The sequence below is a fragment of the Cygnus olor genome, chromosome 26 (assembly GCF_009769625.2).
Source record: "Cygnus olor isolate bCygOlo1 chromosome 26, bCygOlo1.pri.v2, whole genome shotgun sequence".
Lineage (NCBI taxonomy): Eukaryota > Metazoa > Chordata > Aves > Anseriformes > Anatidae > Cygnus > Cygnus olor.
Window position 1 is genome coordinate 848,105 of NC_049194.1, and position 17,762 is coordinate 865,866.

At 61.7% G+C, this 17,762-nt stretch overlaps 1 protein-coding gene across 1 annotated transcript in view; it reads left to right on the forward strand.

Moving 5' to 3' along the window:
- The window catches only part of EFNA2 (ephrin A2), a 40,161-nt gene that overhangs the window by 17,983 nt on the left and 4,416 nt on the right, over positions 1 to 17,762 (forward strand). The gene's annotated exons all lie outside the window — the stretch shown is intronic.

A 17,762-nucleotide genomic window follows, 5' to 3' on the forward strand; every position in this document is an offset into this window, starting at 1 on the left:
CCCCAGCCCCTCCGCTCGCCCCAGCACGCCGCCCCCTTGAACTCGAGCAGCCGAACGGATGAGTGGGCTTCTTCAAAGGGACCCCCCTGAAGTCCCTGCTCACCCCCACCCCCCCCCTCCGCGTCCCTCTCCCCGGTTCCTTAAGACCCCGGTGAAAAGGCGACCAGAACAAAGCACAGGAAGGATTTAAGGTGGTTTCCGCGCGGACCTGAATGTGGAGCTGCTCAATGGAAGAGGAGCCGTGGCCGCGGGGCGCTTTCATCCCCACGCCGGAGTTTGGGCGAAGGGGGCGAGCTCGGCCTCCCCGCATCCTCAGCCCCTGGCCTCTTTTTTCTTTTTCTCTCTCTCTTTTTTTTTTTTTTTTATATAGTCTCAGATTTATTTTTCCACAGTATAATTCTGAAAGACAGCGGAGTATGAATTATTCATTGACCCCTAACTGCCTTTGCATACAATCCTGGCCGGGGGAGAGTGCCCGTGTCGAATGCATTTGTGTGCAGAGCTGGGCCAAAATGAATTGAAATCAATTTTTCAGGTTTGGCGGGGGCATTTGGTGATTTTGGGGCTCGGGAGGGCCGGAGCACGTGGGGCAAGGCCAGAAAGTTTCTGGTGGGAGTCGCCCCCTTTCCAGAGCTGCCCACGTTGAGGGATGCTGCTGGTGCCGTGGAGAGCGTGGGGACCAGGGCTCAGCGCTCCTGGGGCGTCCCCCTGGGGCCAGGGTTTGTGTGTGGGGTCCTGGCCGTCCCCAGGGCATCTCGGGGCTGTGCCAAGGTCGGGGTCTCAGCACTATCCATCGCTGCCATGGCTCCGCCAAGCATGGTCAAGGGCAAGCGAGTGCTGCTGCCTGCTGCAAACCCCCCCTGGGTGGGAAGGAGGGGAGAAACGCAGCCTTTTTACCAAATTCCTTCTGTTTTGGGTGAGCCTGACTCAAAACGTGAAGCATCTCTGAGGAAAGGAGGGGGTTCCCCGGAGGGTGCACGGTGCGCTGCCCCAGTGCCACCGGGCAGGGGATGGGGAGGGAAGGTCCCCGGGCAGGTCGGTGCCGAAACCTGCGGCAGGGGAAGAAACGGGGCGAGAGGGTGAGAAAGAGGGAGGGAGGGAGGGGGGCACCTTTGGAAAGGCTTTAATCTGATTAGGCTTTGAGTGAATGGACAAAGCGAAAAGGCTTAAACCCAAGTGAAAGGAGCGGGGAGGGGCGGGGGGCTTGGTGCCCTGTGAAGTGGAGACCCGGCGGCTCACGGCAAATTAGGTCAAATTTGGCCAGGGAGACACGAGGGGAAGGAAGAAAGCGTGCGGGGGGGCGCCGGGCGGAGATCAGAGCGCTGTTGCGGCCCCGCGACCCCGCTGCCGGCCCCCCCACCGCGCGGGGGCTTGCCCTGACCCCGCCGGGGGGGCCGGGCACCCTCCAGCCTCGCGTGGCAAAGGTGCCGGGGAGAGCACCCCTTGGTGTTGCCACCATCACCTGGATGTGGGGCGTTCCCGTGGCCCCCCAGTGATTTGGGGGGGACAGGTAAAACCCATCCGGGGAGCTGCGCGTTTGCAAAGCCATCCGTGTCCCCCGCCACCGCTGCATGAGGCAAGCCCCGCGTCCGTCCCTGCCCTCCCATCTGTCTGTCCCCGTGTCCGTGGGTCAGGGCACGCTGCAGGGTGCCCCTGGGGGTGGTTTGGGATGCGCTGTGTCTTGCTGCAGCCATGCACAGTGCTCACACCTCGTGTTTTTGGGGGGACCCAGCGCATTTTGGGCATCGTGTGCATGCCATGGCCTGGCACAGCCGCAGCCTCTGCGGGCGGTGGTGGCACAGGCATGTCCTGCTGGGGATGGGGGGTCCCAGCTTGTGCCCAGTCCCTCCGCGGGGCTTCGGAGCTGCACCGAGCACAGAGAAGGCTGCCGGGGGTCTGCGGCCCCCCTCGGCAGGCTGGCCACCTTCCTCCCACCCGTGGTTTCCATCGCATCGATCCTGCCCCTGATCGATGGGCGCTGCCGTGCGGCCGGGGGCGGTGCTGGCCGGCGGGGAGGGGGTGAGGAATGGCTTTTCGCAGAGCCCTTAGCGGCTTCCAGCATCGATCTCCCGGCGAGGAGCTGAGCCTCGTCAGGGATCAATTAGGCCAGTCATTAGCCGTGCCCCAGAGCGAAGCGTGAGTCTCGTTGGTGAGATGGAAGGGGACGGAGGTCCGGGGCTGGGATGGCCGGGGGGGAGCAGGGAGGGGTGCCCACCCCCAGCAGCCAAGGGGATCCTGGCACTGCCTGGGGGGGTCACCCTGAGGGGATGGGGCAGCTCCCTGCTCCCTGTGGTCCTGCAGGCACGGGGACATCCCAGCAGCTCGTCCCCACCCCGCAGTGGGAGCTTCTGGGCGCCTGCCCCTCGCCCCAAGTGCACGCGGGATCCCCCGTGCCTCAGTTTCCCTGTTCGGCAGCTGGGCTTTTCCCACCTTACATCCCCCAGGAGGAAAGGGGCTGGCGGCGGTCGCGGGAGCCCCGTGGTGCTGGGGTCAGCCCCACAGGTCGATAATGTTTGTAATGCCCCTTGGGCTTGGTTTGGCGGACGGATGGATCTGGGTCAGTGGGACGGGAGGCAGCGAGGCCGGAGGCACCGGCGGCTTCCTGGGGACTGCCAAGTGATGTGAGGCGTTCACAAGCACTCGGCATGTGCCCAGTGCTCGTCCTGGCGTGGGGATGACAACCCCGGGGATGCCCCCTGTGGGTCGGGGGCGTGCGGAGGAGCCGGGTTTTGGCACAGTCGCTGCCCCCTGCGCTGCACCTTGGAGGCGGCGGGGACCCGGGGACAGAGCGGCTCAGCTCCAGGGTCAGGAGCACCTGGAAGCGGAGGAGAACCCCCGGGTCTGTGCAGTGGGGAGCGGGACCAACGCCAGCTCTTGGTCCTCTGGGTTTTTTGAGGTCATCGTCACTGGTGCCTTGGTTTCCCTGCGTGTGATGGGCACGGGGAGCTCTGCCCAGGACCCACGTCCAGAGCGTCCCCAGCCTCTTCCCCAGCTCACAGGTCTGTTGTGTGGGTTTGTGCCCCAAGATGTGTTTCCCGTGGGCCCCGGAGGTCTGGAAGATGGAGACTGGCTCCAAAATCTGCCCAAGCTGCCCTGCAACCTGCTGCGGTTCGTCGGGTCCGAACGCAGCCGGAGAACAAAGCCGAGGAGAACGAGGCCGTGGGTGAGGAGCGGAACGGCCCCGAGCAGGCACCGCCCGCAGCAGCAGCCTCTGCCCGGGAGCTGCGGCTTCCAAGAAACAGAAAATAAGGAGGGTTTAAAGAAAAAAAAAAAAAAAAAAAAAGTTCCCCGATTACATCTGGTGAAGTGACAAATCTGCCAGGCAGGTGATTATCCTGTGTACGGACGTGCCGAACACAGATGCCGATAGGATTAAAGGGGAAGGGGAAGTGGGGGGAGCTCTCACCGTTAAACCAACACCTGATAAAAGAATAAACCAGCCGGAGGAAGAGATTGCCTGCGCTGCCAAGGTCGTGCGGGGAGGGGGCGGCTCCCCAGCCCCTCGCCCCTCGCTCGCAGGCGGGCAGAGCCCCCCCCGGCCCCGGCCGCCCCGTACCCGGCATGCCCTCGGCGCGCTGCTTCCTTTCCAGGCACGTCCCGGGCATCCCCTCGGGACGGCGCAGAAAATTAACAGCAGTTCAGATCTGAGGAACTTTATGACACGTGTATGATAGGACTGAACCAGGGCGTAATTGAATGACGGATGAGCTTCCAAGAGCCACATTTCCAGGGAGTAATGAAAAATAGAAGTGCTATTGACTAAAGGAGCTTTCGGCGGCTGCTCCGCGCGGCGCGGGATGAGCAGGCTGCCGGCAGGGGGAATGCATCAATACGGCAAGTAATAGCTCAGTTATTATAACTCTGGAAATGTCATTCAGGCCTAACCAGAGAACACTAGCTATTAACTAGCCTTAAACAGAGCGCACGAGGCGGGGAGCCCGGCCTGGGAGCTCCCGATAATTATTTTACTTTTCTTCGTGGCTCCGCAGCGGTTTCCGTGGCGGGGGCTGGCCCCAGCGCGCCGCCCTCCCCTGCGCCCCGCTGCGGGGCAGGATCTGGCCCCGTGGCACCCAGGCGGGCGGCTCCGCGCTGCTCCAGCGCTCGTGCAGGGTGGCACGGGTTTGGCCCAGGTTTGGCACGGGTTTGGCACAGCGCTGATCTTGGCCCCTCCGGCCACAAGCGCGGGGCCGAAACCACCGCAGCTTCCCCCAGAGCCTCTGCAGAGGCCGATAAACGGCGGAGATCTGCGCGGGGCTTGCAGCCTGCCTGCATCAGGGCACGGTGCGCCGCGGACCCCTGAGGTGTAATGAAAGCCTGTGGGGAGAGTATCGAGTGAACCTAAATGGATTTTCTCCATTAACACAGACCTATCATCCAGTTATCAGCTCCTCGGCGCTGAGTGCCCGGGGCCTGCGGTCGGAGCGCCTGGTGCTGGAAGTGCTCTCCGCCGGCGCGGCAAACATCTGCTGCCACAGCTGCACCCGCCCCGCGAGCTCGCGTGGGACGACGCCTGCGCCCTCTCCCCGGCACGCCTGGCACAGTTGTGCCCTTCCCCATGTGCCTTCGGAGCCAGCTCCTTCGGTCTCATTTATGGGGTTGTCCAATTTGGGGCACCCTTTGTGGGGACAGCGTCCCCAGTTCAGGACAGCGGGGTGCCGGGGTGGCCGTGGTGCAAGACCAGCCCTCCCCGTGCCCCCCACCTGTGGTGGAGGTGTTGGGGTCTGTGGTGAGCAGCAGGAGCGGTGGAAGCGGGTGTCATTCCTGCACACAGCCGCTACCTGCTTTGCAAGTCAGAGTTCATCATTAGCCAGGAAATAATTAATTGTTGGGCAGACAAAAGGCATTGCTCGGCCCCCCCGGGGACCCCGTCAAAGGGAGCTGTCAGGGGCTGGCGTGATAAATTACGGCTCCGCTGGCTCTGCAGCCCATCACCGTCAGGGCTGGGGAGAAATGTCCCACGTCGTCCTTTTGATTGGGGGTCACCGCAGGTCTGAATCCCGTCTGGCGTCCCCTGGCTGCAGGGACAGGGGCACCGGTGTGGCACAGGGTGCGTGAGGACCAGACAGGGCCAAGGGGCTGGGGCAGAGAGGCCAGGAAAGAGGCTGGAGGGCAAGCAGCGTCCGTCCTGGCCGTGTCCCCCTGTCCATCTCTGTGTCCTCCTGTCCCTGCGTGGCATCCCGCTGGTGGCTCGTCAGCATCGGCGGCGTCACTGCGGGGCTGTGCCGGAGCTGGCGCTGTCCCCAGCTCCTGCCCTGTCCCCAGCTCCTGCCCGTCACATGAGAGTGGCCACGCTCGTCGGCAACGTGCTGGGAAACCGCTCCCACTGCGCGCGTGAAATCTCCTTCGAATGGAAGCGTCGCAAGGTTAAAAAGTCACCCCTGAAACACGCCGCCCCACAGGCTCCCCCGGCCGCGACGGCGATGCCGCCTGAAAGCAGAGCATCCGACAGCCGAAGTGATGGGGAGTGAAAGGAGGCGAGGCCGGAGGCCATGACCGGGCACCTCCCGCGGTGTCCCCGTGGAGGGAGACCTGACCCGGAGTTATCGGAGCTGTGAGCCAAAGGGGGATGGAGGAGGCGGCTGGCGGGGTGCTGGCGTTGAGCCGTGTTAATTGGTGTGCCTTAAATGAAGAGAGGTTGGCAGCCCTGCCTCAGGACGGGGAAACTGAGGCACAGAGGCTGCAGCAGGTCAAGCCTTGCCCCTGGCTCCAGGACCAGGCAAACAAAAGCTGCTGCTGCAAAGAGCCCCAGAGGGGCCAAGGCAGCGGTCACCTCCCCGCTGGCTCCTGCAGCCGGGTGGTCGGAGAGCTGCCCCCAGCGTGCCAGGCCCCGAACTTGCCGTGTGCTGTGGCTTGGCAGCGCTAACGAGGCCAGCCTGGAGCGGGTGAGCCGCAGGTGGAGCACTGGGGCCGTGCACCCCATCCCCTTTTGGAGACCCCCAAACGGGTGCCTTTGTCTGGATGCTCAGCGGGGCCCGGCGCGGGCGGCGGGGGGTCCGGCTGCCTGCAGCAGATAACCCCCAGCAGCTCCCGCCCCGCGCCCCTTATCAGCCATGTTAATTAGGGCGCTCAGCGTGAGCAGCCTGAGCACGTATGAGCACGCGTGGCCTCGTGCACGGGGCGGCACGTGTGTCTGCGGGGAGCGACGCGCGGCGGGACTCGTGCACGGTGCTGGGGGGAGTGAGCAGGATGGGTGTGTGTGGGGGCACGTGTGTCAGGCTGGGTGTGCATGGGGCTGGGAGTGTGCAGGGTGGGAGGTGCAGGGGTGCTGGGGTGGGGGCGCAGGGTGCTGGGGTAGGGGTGCGCACGGTCTGGGCACGGCGGGGACCTGCCAAGCGCAGCAGCCTCGTCTCCTCTCCTCGCCTCCCCGCCGGAGCCCGGTGCCCTGCTCACCTTTGCTGTCAGCCGGCACCGTAAACACCTTCTGCTGCGGCGGCTCGGCCATGTCCTGAGCCATCTGGCCGCCGGCTCTTGCCGTGCTCCGCTCGCCCTCCCCTGGCCCTTCCCCTGCTCCCACCGAGACCCTTGGCTCCTCTCCCGTCCCCCCCCCAGCACCCCTGGGTTTTGGGATCCCGGCACTGCCGCCCACCCCATCCCGTGCCCACCCCGCGGTGCCCCCGCGTCTCTCCAGGAACGGCAGCGGGAGACGAGGACGCACAATTGACGGCGCTAACGCAATTACCGTTACATTTTCCAGCCGCCGTCTCTCCGACAATGAATTTCTGATCTGATTAAATTTGCGCGGACCCCGACGGCACACACAGATGTCTGCCGCCAGCCCCGCAGCCGGCCGGGCTCGGGCGCTCCCGGAGCGGGCTGTGGTTGAGGGCAAGGGGTCAGCGTGGTCGGGGACCCCCGGAGCCCCCAGCCCCGAGGGGAGACGGCAGCGTCACCACCGCCAGCAGGGCCGGCACTGGGAGATGTCGCCCGGCCACGACGCAGAGCGGAGGAGATGGGGTCGGTGCTGCTACGTGGATGAGGAGCACCCAAGGGTGCCCCCAGCACACTGCAGGGGGTGTCGGGGCTTTCCCCTGCGTTTTGTCCCTTGGGGTCCTGCCTTGGCTGGACCCCGCTGCCCGGTCCCGGCAGAGTCTGGCTGCAGGAGGGGTGGCGGGGGGGGATCTGTGCCGCCTGGCTTATTACCGAGTTTAACCTACAGCCTTCCTTACATGCCACAGTGCCCGTAACTAGTGCAGAGGCTGCTTTTATGTGTAAATGAGCCTTTTTTTTTTTTAATCTTTGACAGAGAATGTGCTGTGTTTACATAACAGAGGGCCCTGGTACTCTGGAGAGGGCCACTGACAGTGCTGGCAGGAGATGTTAAGAAAGATCTAACATTTCTGATCTCTGTTTAGCCAGAGGCGCTGAGAGGCAGCAGGGGAGGGTGGCTGGGGGGCGCCCGGGGGACAGTGGCTCTATTCCTGCTGCCCGGGGCATGGCCACGCAGGGGTCAGGGGCCGTAGGCTGGCCCTGGGGGCTCTGAGCCACCCCTGGGGGCCCTGAGCCACGGGACGGGGCCGTGGGTGCAGGTCCGAGACCCTCTGCATTGAGGGGGGGACGCAGGCGGTGGCCTCGCTTGGTGGCATGGGACAACACAAGAGAGCCACGGGGCAGTGACATCAGCCTGGCCATGTCCGTGTCCCCCCAGGGGTGCTGGGGAGGTGACCCAAGGGTGCTTGCAGCCCCCAGACCTGCATCAGCTGCGGCAAGCCTGGTGGGGAGGGCAGGGGGAGCTGCTGCTGCCAGGTTAAGTGGGAAGATGACCAATATCCAAAGGCCCGCCAGGTTAAAATGCATTAATTCAGGATAGTCCGTTAATGGCAGTATTGATTAGTCTCAGTGCTGTGCTAACGAGCAGCCATGTTAATGAGGGGTGAGTGGTGTGAATTGCAGCAGCTGGTACAGATTCAGGGAGCCGTGATTAGGGGAGGGGACACACACCCCAAAAGGGGCTGCGGGGCGCGTGGCCTGGGGGCTGCCGAGGCACGGCTCTGGCATGAGGAAAATGGGGAATTTCTGTGCCAAAACCCCGTATTTCCCATTGACGCCTGCTTTTTTTTTTCTCCAGGAAAGTGAGTAACCTTGTGAGCCAGAGGAAAACCTGTCTTGTCTGTGCCTGTATCAATCAATCAGCCGTGTGTATCTCTCCATCTCCCCGTCCGTCCGTCTCGTTATTTCCTACTGTACTTTGTCATCGCGGCAGCGCCCGGCTACAATCTAATCAGCGCCCGTGTTAAGAGGTCTGCGCCGTCTGGTCGGGTTTGGTCCCGGACCAGGATGTGCTAAAAGCTCCTGCTTCTGTTTCCCAAAGCGTTCTGGTGGGTTTTTGGGGGGGCAGGAGAAAGCCGGAGCAGGTTCACGTTTCTGCGGGGCTGAAATACAGCCCAGGACCTGGGCTGCTTGGTTTTTGGACTGGCTTGCTTTTTTCATTTGTTTTTTTTCCTTGAAAATACCGAAAGACTGAGTTTCTTCACCCTGCCCACACGTAGCCCTGTTCCCTGCGTGGTGTGGGAGGAACAATGCCCAAATTCACCTTTTCCTGCTGCTTTTCTGTTTCTTAGTGTAACTTTGCAAAACTCGTGCTGCTTTGGGCAGATGCCAGTGCAGGGAGCAGAGGAGCCAGGCTCTGGCTCCAGTATGTCACTGCTCTGTGGCAGGGGCACCCATGGGTGCTGAGGGTCTGCGCTCCCTGGCACGCCGGCAGCGATGCCGGAGTGGAAAACAAGGCAAGATCGTGGTCGGGGCAGAAGGTCTGGCATGAGGGGTTTTCTCATCTCTTCTTCCACTTTGCTTCCCCAGCACTCTTCACCCAAGACCCTCTCAGGTCCTTAGAGAAATGAATTAAAATTCACACCGTTACATTAATCGTGTAGCATCACGATACTGCGTTGACCCTTAGGCAGCTCAGTCCCAGCTCCTTCTGCTGGAGCCAAACCAGCTGCATCATCCCTCTGCTCCCTTCACATGCGTCATTGGGAGGAAGAGCAGTCTGGTTTTAGGGTGCCCGTGAGTTCGCCCGAGGGCAGCCCTGCAATGGGACGTCAGCCCCAGCCCGGTGGCTGCCCATGGGGGCAGTTTGTGCATGGAAGCCCCTGAGAAGTTCTGGCACCCGCGGCGCTCTGTGGCTCCTCATACTCAAGTCGTCTGGCGTGGCTCTGCCTCCAAATTAATGTGTGTGGTTGAGGGCACATCTTACAGGATAAGTGCGTCGTCTTGAGAGCGTTCGAGATGTGAGAAGGGCCGAGTGCTGCTTCTCGGGGTGAAAGGGACCAAACTGCGGGAGGATGCCCAGTTCTGACGGTCCCGTGTCTGTGCCCAGAGCCCTGCGGGTTGGGGGCTGCAGGACCACGCTCCCTGAGGTCCAGCCTCACGGGCCAGATCCTGCCCCAGCTCATGGTGCTGCGGGTGCATCCCCGGGGCAGCGCGTGCCCTTCTGCACTGCTGCGTTTTTGCTACCTGTTGATGGAAACCTCTCCGATGCGCCGCGTGTCCAGGGCGCTCGGCCGCCGCACGCTGCGGATTCGGCGGGCTCGCGCCTGCATTTAAACAAATTTTGTTTTTTTCCCCATTATAAAGTCTTCCCTTCGCCTGCGGGAGGGTGGATTGCTGCTCTTTTTCTAGATCTGCAAACAGGCTGAAATAATAGCTGCGGGTGTACCCATTTATCTATATGTCTATCTATTCATGCATCCCATCTCATCCCACTCTGTCACCGGGTCCTGTAATATCTCAGCATCTCCCTAAAGCAAAAGATGACAATAAAGTGTAAATGGGGAGTGTTGGCTCTGGAGCATAATGATGGCAATTTAGATGCCAGCCATAATTTTTCCACCGTTGCCCCAGGTAACAGAGCAGTTGTCTCCTGTGGGAGCGCGGGCGAGCCCGGACGAGGTTACCTCCACTCTCCTGTGTCTAATCGCCGCCGCGCGTTTCTCTGGCTGTCATTTACATTTGAAAAAAGGAAAGGGAAATATCTTTAAATCAAGATGAGTGAGCCTCCGGAGGGCGAGGCTGCACCAGCCTGGGAGGCTCCCCAGCGATGGAGGCCCTTGGCCAGCCCCAAACTGGGACCTCGAGCACCCGGGGACGTCGGCTGCCCGCATCGCCCCGGCCTCGGGCACAGGTTTCCCCGCAGGCATTGCGGGGAGAGCTGGAAGCGGTTCCCTGTGGCGGGGGAAAGCAATCACGGCGGCGGTGCTGCATGGCGATTTGCATATCATTACCCACAATGCGCTGCCCTCCCCGGGCTGCCGGGGGCTGCTCCCTGCCCGGGCCCCGCTCGCCATAACCCCATTGTGTCGGTGCAGGGGCTGGGCGCTTTCGTGTCTTATGAAAAAGTTGTAAAAAAGCCAATCTTGCAAGAAACGTGGTTGGGGTTGGCGCCGCGGGTAGCCCCGGCTGCTGGCCTGGGGAGCTCCCACGGGTGCCGCCAAGCAGCGCCTGCTGCGGGCGCGGGGCTGGGGTCTGCAGGGATGAAGAAGAGCGCGGAGAGCTGGCTCTCGTGGTGCTTTGAGACCCCTGGGCAGGAGCAACAGGGTTTGTATGGGTGCTGCCACCCAAGCCTCCTGCCAGCATCGCCCCCACGTTGCATCCAGCAGCAAGGAGCCCAGGAGCGTTGGCAGCAAACCTCTGTGCTGTTGGGTGCTGGGTGGGAAAAATGCACTAACGATGAATCCACCGGTGCTGCCCCACTGCTGGACAGGGTTGGGGGGGACACATGGAGGACAGAGGCTGACCCAGGAGCCAAAACTGGTGACCGCGATTGAGCTTGGCAGGAGCAGGTGATTGAGGGCAGGGTGCTGGTGGCCAAAGGCTGTGGCCACACCAGGGTTTCCCCGGCCCCGCGGAGCTGAGCTGGGCACGCAGCCCCTGCCATGCGGCGCGGCCGCAGGCTGCGGTGGGGCTGTCAAACGGCATTAAGCCCAAAGTAACCTCCCGTCGATGGGAGCCGTCACCGTCAGTCCAGATAACTGTAATCGAGCTGCTGAATATGTAGCTGGGATCGGAGTTTTGTAGTTGAGATAAATATTGATATTAAAGCTGTCAGGGCTGGCGAAGTGACGCTTGATGCCGGCTCCGCCAGTTTCTCATCGCCTGTCCCACCAGTTCCCCCTGGCCCCGGCTCTGCACGGCTCCAGGGGGCTCTACGTGTCCCGTGGTCCCCCCAGAAAGCAGGGCCCATGCTCTGACGTGCCGTGGCTGTGACTTGCTGCCGTCAGCTGCAAGGAAAAGGGCAACCCTATGCAGGGCCGGTGCCCTGCAGGCTGGGACAAGCCAGTGGCACCCAAAGTCCCCAGCCACGGACGCACACGAAGTGGTCACCACGTCCCTGCACATCTGCCCCATGGGGGACCCCAACGTGTGGATGTGGGGGGGCCAAAGACCCCAAAGAGAGGGGGCAGCCGGTGACGCATGGTGTGGGGCCTTGGTGTTAGCGAGCAGGGGGGTTTCCGGGCGAGGTGGCTGCAGCTGGGACCTGCCCGCACCCAACGTGCTCTGAGACCAGAGAGCTGAGGGCCAGAGCTCACAGTTTTACTGCTTAGGTGTAAAAAAATCCATCCTGGATTTTTTTCTGGTGTAACAAATCCATCCTGGAAAATCCGTCCCTGGGCGGGCAGCAGGCACAGGGCAGCACTGGCAGCCCAGCTGGCCGAGCGGAGCAGTGACTAACAGGCACAGGGCTCAGACGCCTGGAAAATAGAAAATGACCCAAAATCCCTCCTCTGCCATCCCCGTTTTAAGGGTTGTTCCTGCTGGATGCTGCTCGCTGCCGCCTTGCCCCTGCGGCTCATCATTGGAGGCACTCGGCCAGTGAGTGGGGAGAGCTGAGTGCGGGTCCTCCCGTCCCCAAAAATAACTGAAAAGGGGAAAACCATAACAGGCGTCCCCAAACCACCTGCCTGTCCCTGCGGGGCCATCCGGGAGCCCTCGCGTCCCACAGGTGCCGGTCCCTGTCCCTCCTGCCGCTCCCGCGTGCTCCGTCTTTATTTTTTTAATTAGCCGATTCGCTATCTGGCGCTGAAGTGCGTTTCCAGCCACCACACTCAGGAAACCTCATTAACACAGATCAAAAGGAGCTTTTAATGATTTATAAAGGTGCAGCAGTTTGGAGAAATTAAATAATTTACGTGGTGTGTGTACGGCGGGTCCCTCAAGACCACATTACAGGCGCACCGTGAGCTGCAGCCGGAGCCGCGCCACGCTGCCGGAGCGTGCACGGCGCTGCACGTCCCTGCCGGGGCCGAGGGCTCGTCGCCTCTGCTTGGCAGGGCTGGGAGAGCTGAGGGCAGGGCGGCTCCGTAACCCTGCCCCATGTCTTGTTCTGGCCATCATCAGGGCTCGGCCAGGTTGGGGGCGTTGTGTTGGTGTGGTTGTCACATTTCTGCAGCGCATCGCAGCGGGGCATGGGGAGGTGATTGTGGGAACAGAGGGGACTTGGAGAAACTTTCCCAGGTGGAAGAGCAGCTGCTCTCCCCTGGCTCTCTGGCCATGCAAAACATGTCACCAGCGTGCTTATAATAAATACTGGCTCCACGGGACCGGGTGGGAGCCGATGGGGTGCTGGGGTGGGATGGCCAAGAGTAGATGGGTGCAGGCGTTTTGGTGCTGTGGGCTCCGGCTCCATCCACCTGTCGAGTCCCCGGCATAGGCGGTGGGACCCCAAAAGCTGCTCCCAGCTCCTCGTCCTGCCCTGCATGGTGAGCACCGTGCCAGGCACTAGCTGGGGCTTCATCTGCATGCCGGGCTCTTTTGCAAACGTGCAGCCCAAGTCCCCTGTGCCCCCCCCAGCTCCGGGCACCGCACCGCATGCGGGCGCTGAATCTGGCTTCGCGCAGGACGCCGCTCCGCTCCGCGGCGTTGTAATGCAGGCTGCCCAAGGAGAAAAAAAGAAACAGACGGGAAAACTAGCTTAAACGCTCCCGGCGTGAAGTCCATTGCCGGCCACGGACGTGCCAGCAACCAGCAGAGCACCAGGATTAATGGAAAAGAGCCGGAGCGCTGCGGAAAGGAGTCACGCGCCCGCACCTCCTCCCGCGGGAGTAATTCCCCGCCGGCCCCGTGGGATGGGGGGCTGCCTTTTTGCTCCGTTTTACTGCATTTTGCTGTGTTTCGCTCATTGTGTTTCCCCCCCTGGTGGGGGGAGAGGGGCTGGCGGCGGCGAGGGTGGCTGCTGGTGGCCGCTTTGCATTTTCATCAGGTTGTGCTAAAAAAAAAAAGACGGCGAGAGCGCGCCGGGCAGGGCTGGGGCTGTTTTTTTTTGGGGAGGGGAGGGCTGCTCGGCTTTATTTTGCTCTGTAAGAGGCTTATTACTCCTGATCACGCTGTGACTATTTGAATGACGGAGAATTTCAGCAGATGAAGGTGGAATAGAGAATTTTCTGTGACCGGCTGCCCTGGGGCCATAGGACCCCCGGGAGCTGGGGCCCCCTGGCGCCAGCCCCCCCAGCCCCGTGCTCGAGCCCCGCGTCGCCTCCCGCCCGGCTGCTGGAGCCCGTTCCAGGCCCTTGCTCCTCTGATGGTTGCAAACCTTCTAATTTCCAGCCTCAATTTATTCATGGCCAGTTTATACCCATTTGTTTATGTGCCAACACTGTTCTTCAGCTTAAATAGCTCTTTTCCATCCATAATATCTCCCCCCCCCCCCCCAACGTATTTCAGTGAGCGCAATCATATCTCTTTTCAAGCTGTTCGGGAAAGAAAAATCTGAATTATTTAACCCTTGGGACACTGGCTGGGCTTGCAGGGTGTAACCAGACCACGAGACAAATGCCCTTTGTCGGTGCACAAGGCTGCCGCGCTCCTTTGGGGCTTTTAGGGGGGGCTGCTGCTGCCTGGAGGGGAAACTGAGGCAGGGGCTGCGGGGGGGGCTCAGGACGGGGTCTGGGTGCTGCAGTGCCCAGCACCACTGCCCGCTGGGCACGGCTGAACCGCGGCAAAGCTTTGCGTTGGGCGCTTCTGTAGGGTTTTGTGGGGCAGGCAAGTGAGGGGCGCGTCCACCGTCCTCCGAGGGTCACCAGGATGTGAATTTAGATGAGATTAAAAAAAAAAAAAAAAATGAGAGCAAGCCAGAGAGCGCATGTGCTGCCTCGGCAAATAGGGACGGGAAGGATTCAACCTCCCTGCCAGAAGAAATGGCTCGCAGGTGGGGTGCCGAGAGCCGTGGCAGGACGAGGCTGGTCCTGCTGGAGCAAAATCCTCAGCATGGCCATGCCGGTGCGTGGAGGGGACCTGCGGGTCCCTGCCCAGCCCCGGCTTCACCCCAGGGTGGCACTTCAGGGCTGGGGGGAGCCAGGGGTGCCTCCTGGAAGAGCCCTCCCTGGACTTGGCCCTGGCAGCCACAGGGTCACTGGGCTCAGGTGCAGGATTTGGCCGGGGCGCAGCCCCCCCCAGGTTCCATCGGGTTGCAGAAAAAGCCTTAAAAAAAGAAAAGTAGAGAGCGAGGGTTGGCGTGACGTCTCCCAAAAGCAGCTTTGTCATCGACTTGGCTCTTGGAAGGCTTTTTCTCCTCCCCAGTGAATGTCTGAGAGGGAGAACCTGGGGAAGGCGCCCCCACAGCCCCCAGTGCCGCCCTGTCCCTGGCCAGCACCGCGCGGGGACCCGGCGGGGGGCACCGGGGCCGCTTGGTTCCCGATGTTTTATTCCAGGCAATTTCACTCCAATGGATTTCCGCTCTTGTCATGCAAAAGGGGCAGGCACGTGAGGGCCGGGAAAGTTCTCAATTAACGGCCAGGGGACGCAAGTGGGGAGCGAGGGCAGGGGGGTGGCACTGGGTGGGCGCTGGGGCACCCCGGGTACTCCCCTGGTGCCCCCCGCAGCCGCCCCCATGCACGGAGCCCCTGGGGAAGGGTCCCTCGGGCTGGGGGCTGTGGGACCGGGGCAGCCCCGTCCCCTGCCCCGCAGAGCTGCCGGGCTGTCAGGCAGCGCTAACGGTAACGAATGCCCCTAATGAAGCACCCAATTAGCCGGGATCCCAGCCCTAATGGTAGCTGACAGAGCTGAAAGCCGCCCGGAGTCGATTGTCAAGCGCAGCATCCCACCGGGGTGAGCGCCGAGGCCGCTCCATTCATCTCTGTCAGGGAGAAGCGAGGCTCCCGCGTTAACCCTTGGGCGCTGGGCGAGCTCCGGGCCCCCACGGCCCCAGCACCAACGCAGGCACCCGGTAAGCGGTGAAATCCTACACATTGTGCGGGGCCCGTGCCGGATGCGAGCAGCTCTGGAGGCACGGATCCCACAGACGGTGCCAGCCCCTGGTGCGGGTGGGTGCTGAGCACGGGGACGTGGTGCAGCTTCCCGCAGCTCTGGCCACAGCGGGACGCGGGGTCCCCGCGTTGTGCAGAGGGGCTGGGTGAATGCCATGTCCAAAATTCCCAGGATTATGGCAGGATGCGCTCACGGGGGAGGTTTTCATTCGGCGTGACCTCAGCAGCCCCGGTGCGGATGGGATGCCCGTGCCCCAAAACTCCCCGGGGAGCCATCGCATTCTGTCCCACCGGGCTGCAGCATTTCACCATTTTACCTTTATTTTTATTTTTTCTAACATTTTACCTCGCAGCCGGCCCATGGCAGCTCAGCACCGTACCCTGGCAGCTCAGCACCACGAGCGGGTGCCAGACCAAGCGCACACAGCTCACCAGGGAGTGCGGTGCTTGCCAGGGAACGTGCCGAAACTGCCCGGCTCAGCCCGTCCCCAGCCCAGCTGAGATCTGCGTTTTTTTTTTTAATATATTTTGAAGCAGACGAATTAGCGATGTGCCTCGTTTAGACAGTTCAAATCCCACTCATTTTAATTAGCGCGGCCTGGCAGCCCTGCTGCGGGTATTACACGGGGCGACAGCGTGCTTTCCAGGTGGCGGGTTTTTAAAATGCTGTTGACATTTCGCGGACCGAATGACTTAAACGATAACAAATTAACAGACGGCTCCGTGCGTGCGCGCCGCTCCGTGTCTGGCTCCGCGGGAGCTCCCGCGAGCAGACCCCAGCCTGGGAGCGCGCCCGGGATTTACGGGGTGGGGAAGCAGCAGGGGGGGGATCGGAGGCACCAATAAAACTTTGCCGGCAATGAAAAGCCAGGACGGGTCCGAGACAAAGTCACCCAGAGCCTGGGGTGCGTGGGGATGGATGGGGACGTGCCCTGCCCGTCCTGTCCCCAGCCCCGTCCCCACACCGGAGCATGCCCCAGCACCCCCCGTGCCTCCCCGCAGGGTCCCCAGGGGCCTGTCGCTGCCTGTGCCACCCCGAGCCCTGCTCGTCAGTGGCACGTCTGCCACCCACAGCTGTGGGGACGGGGACAGGGACGGGGCGCAGCATCACCAAGGAGGGAGAGCCCAAGCTGTGCAGGCAGCCTGTCCCCATGTGCCATCGCCCTGTCCCCATGTCACATCCCTCTGTCCCTGCATCTCACCACCTTCTCCCCACGTTCCATCGCCCTCTCCATAAAATATTATTTCCTTAGCTTTACGTGTGACTTCATGCCTATGGCCCTAAAAGCGCCAGGCTGAGCAGACTTATGGCTGGGGGGGGACGGTGGGGACGGGGACATCAGGGGCCATCAGGCTGGGGAGCCTGGGTCGCACTGCTGCTGCCCCCTCCCTCCCACACACCTGCAGTGTCCCGTGCTTGTCCCCAACCCAAGAGACCCCCTGGGGTGGTGGGACGGGGGCTGAGGGGGCACCGTGCCAGGGCTGCTCTCTGCTCCCCCCCCAACAAAGGCAGAGCCCTCCCCTGGCCCTGGAAGCGCCCGGCCCCGTCCATGCCATTTATCACAGCTAATCAGCTTTAATTCAGCAATTTGTCAGTCCGGCAAAAGCCCTTGGAGTTGGTTGATTTTTTTTTCCCCAAAATATAATTATTATTATTATTCCCCTGATAAGCATGGGCCCTTCTGTTACAATCGCCTTAGCTTGGGCTTTAATAACAATCATTAAAATAAATAATTTTTTTTAAAATAAAAGGAAGAGAGAAGAGCTTTTTATTTTTTTGTATTGTTTTGTATGTGTTTGAAATTGTTTCCCAGTAAATCGCAGCCCTTTGTATTAATTTTACATTTTAAAATGTTACCTTGCCAGGGGCAGGGTTGGCACAACCGACTCGGAAAAGGAGAGGGAAGGAGAGCGAGCAAAGCCCTTCTCCTTAATTAGCGCCTGTCCCTGTGTGATCAGAGTGCTTATGAGGCAGGTAATGAGCTGGATGGCGGCTCCGCGCCGCCGCCCGGCTCCTTCGGCAGGGCTCAAGGACCTGAGCCCCCGTCCTGGCCCCCCCTGCTGCTTTTGGGGTGCCTTTTTGGGCACCGGTGGTGCTTTGGGGGCTGCCTCTGTCCCTGCTGGGGCGTGCAGCGTCGTCGGTGCATTCAGGACATCCGTGTGATGAGTTTGAGCCAGCCTCAGCCCGGGTGCTCGGGCGGTGTCGGGGAGCACCAGGGGGTGGCTGCGGGCAGGATTGGTGCGGGGGGGGGGCACAACGTGGGACACATACGGGACACGTCGTGGTGTTGGGGGGAGCGGTGCTGCAGGAGCCTCAAGTTAATTAGCAGAGAAAAGTCATCACAAGGGGGGGAAAAAAGGAGAAGCACCAGGTTGGCTCCTGGGGGGGGTGCGGGGTTGGGCTGGAGGGGGGCCAGGGTGCTGGGGGCAGGGACCGGGTGCTGCTGTGGGGTGGGAGCCGCCGTGCACAGGGACATCTCCCGGATCCGCTAATCCCTTAATCTCTCCGTTAATCAGTGCCAAAAACGCAAATTACAACGGGATTGCGGCACGCATCAGCACTAA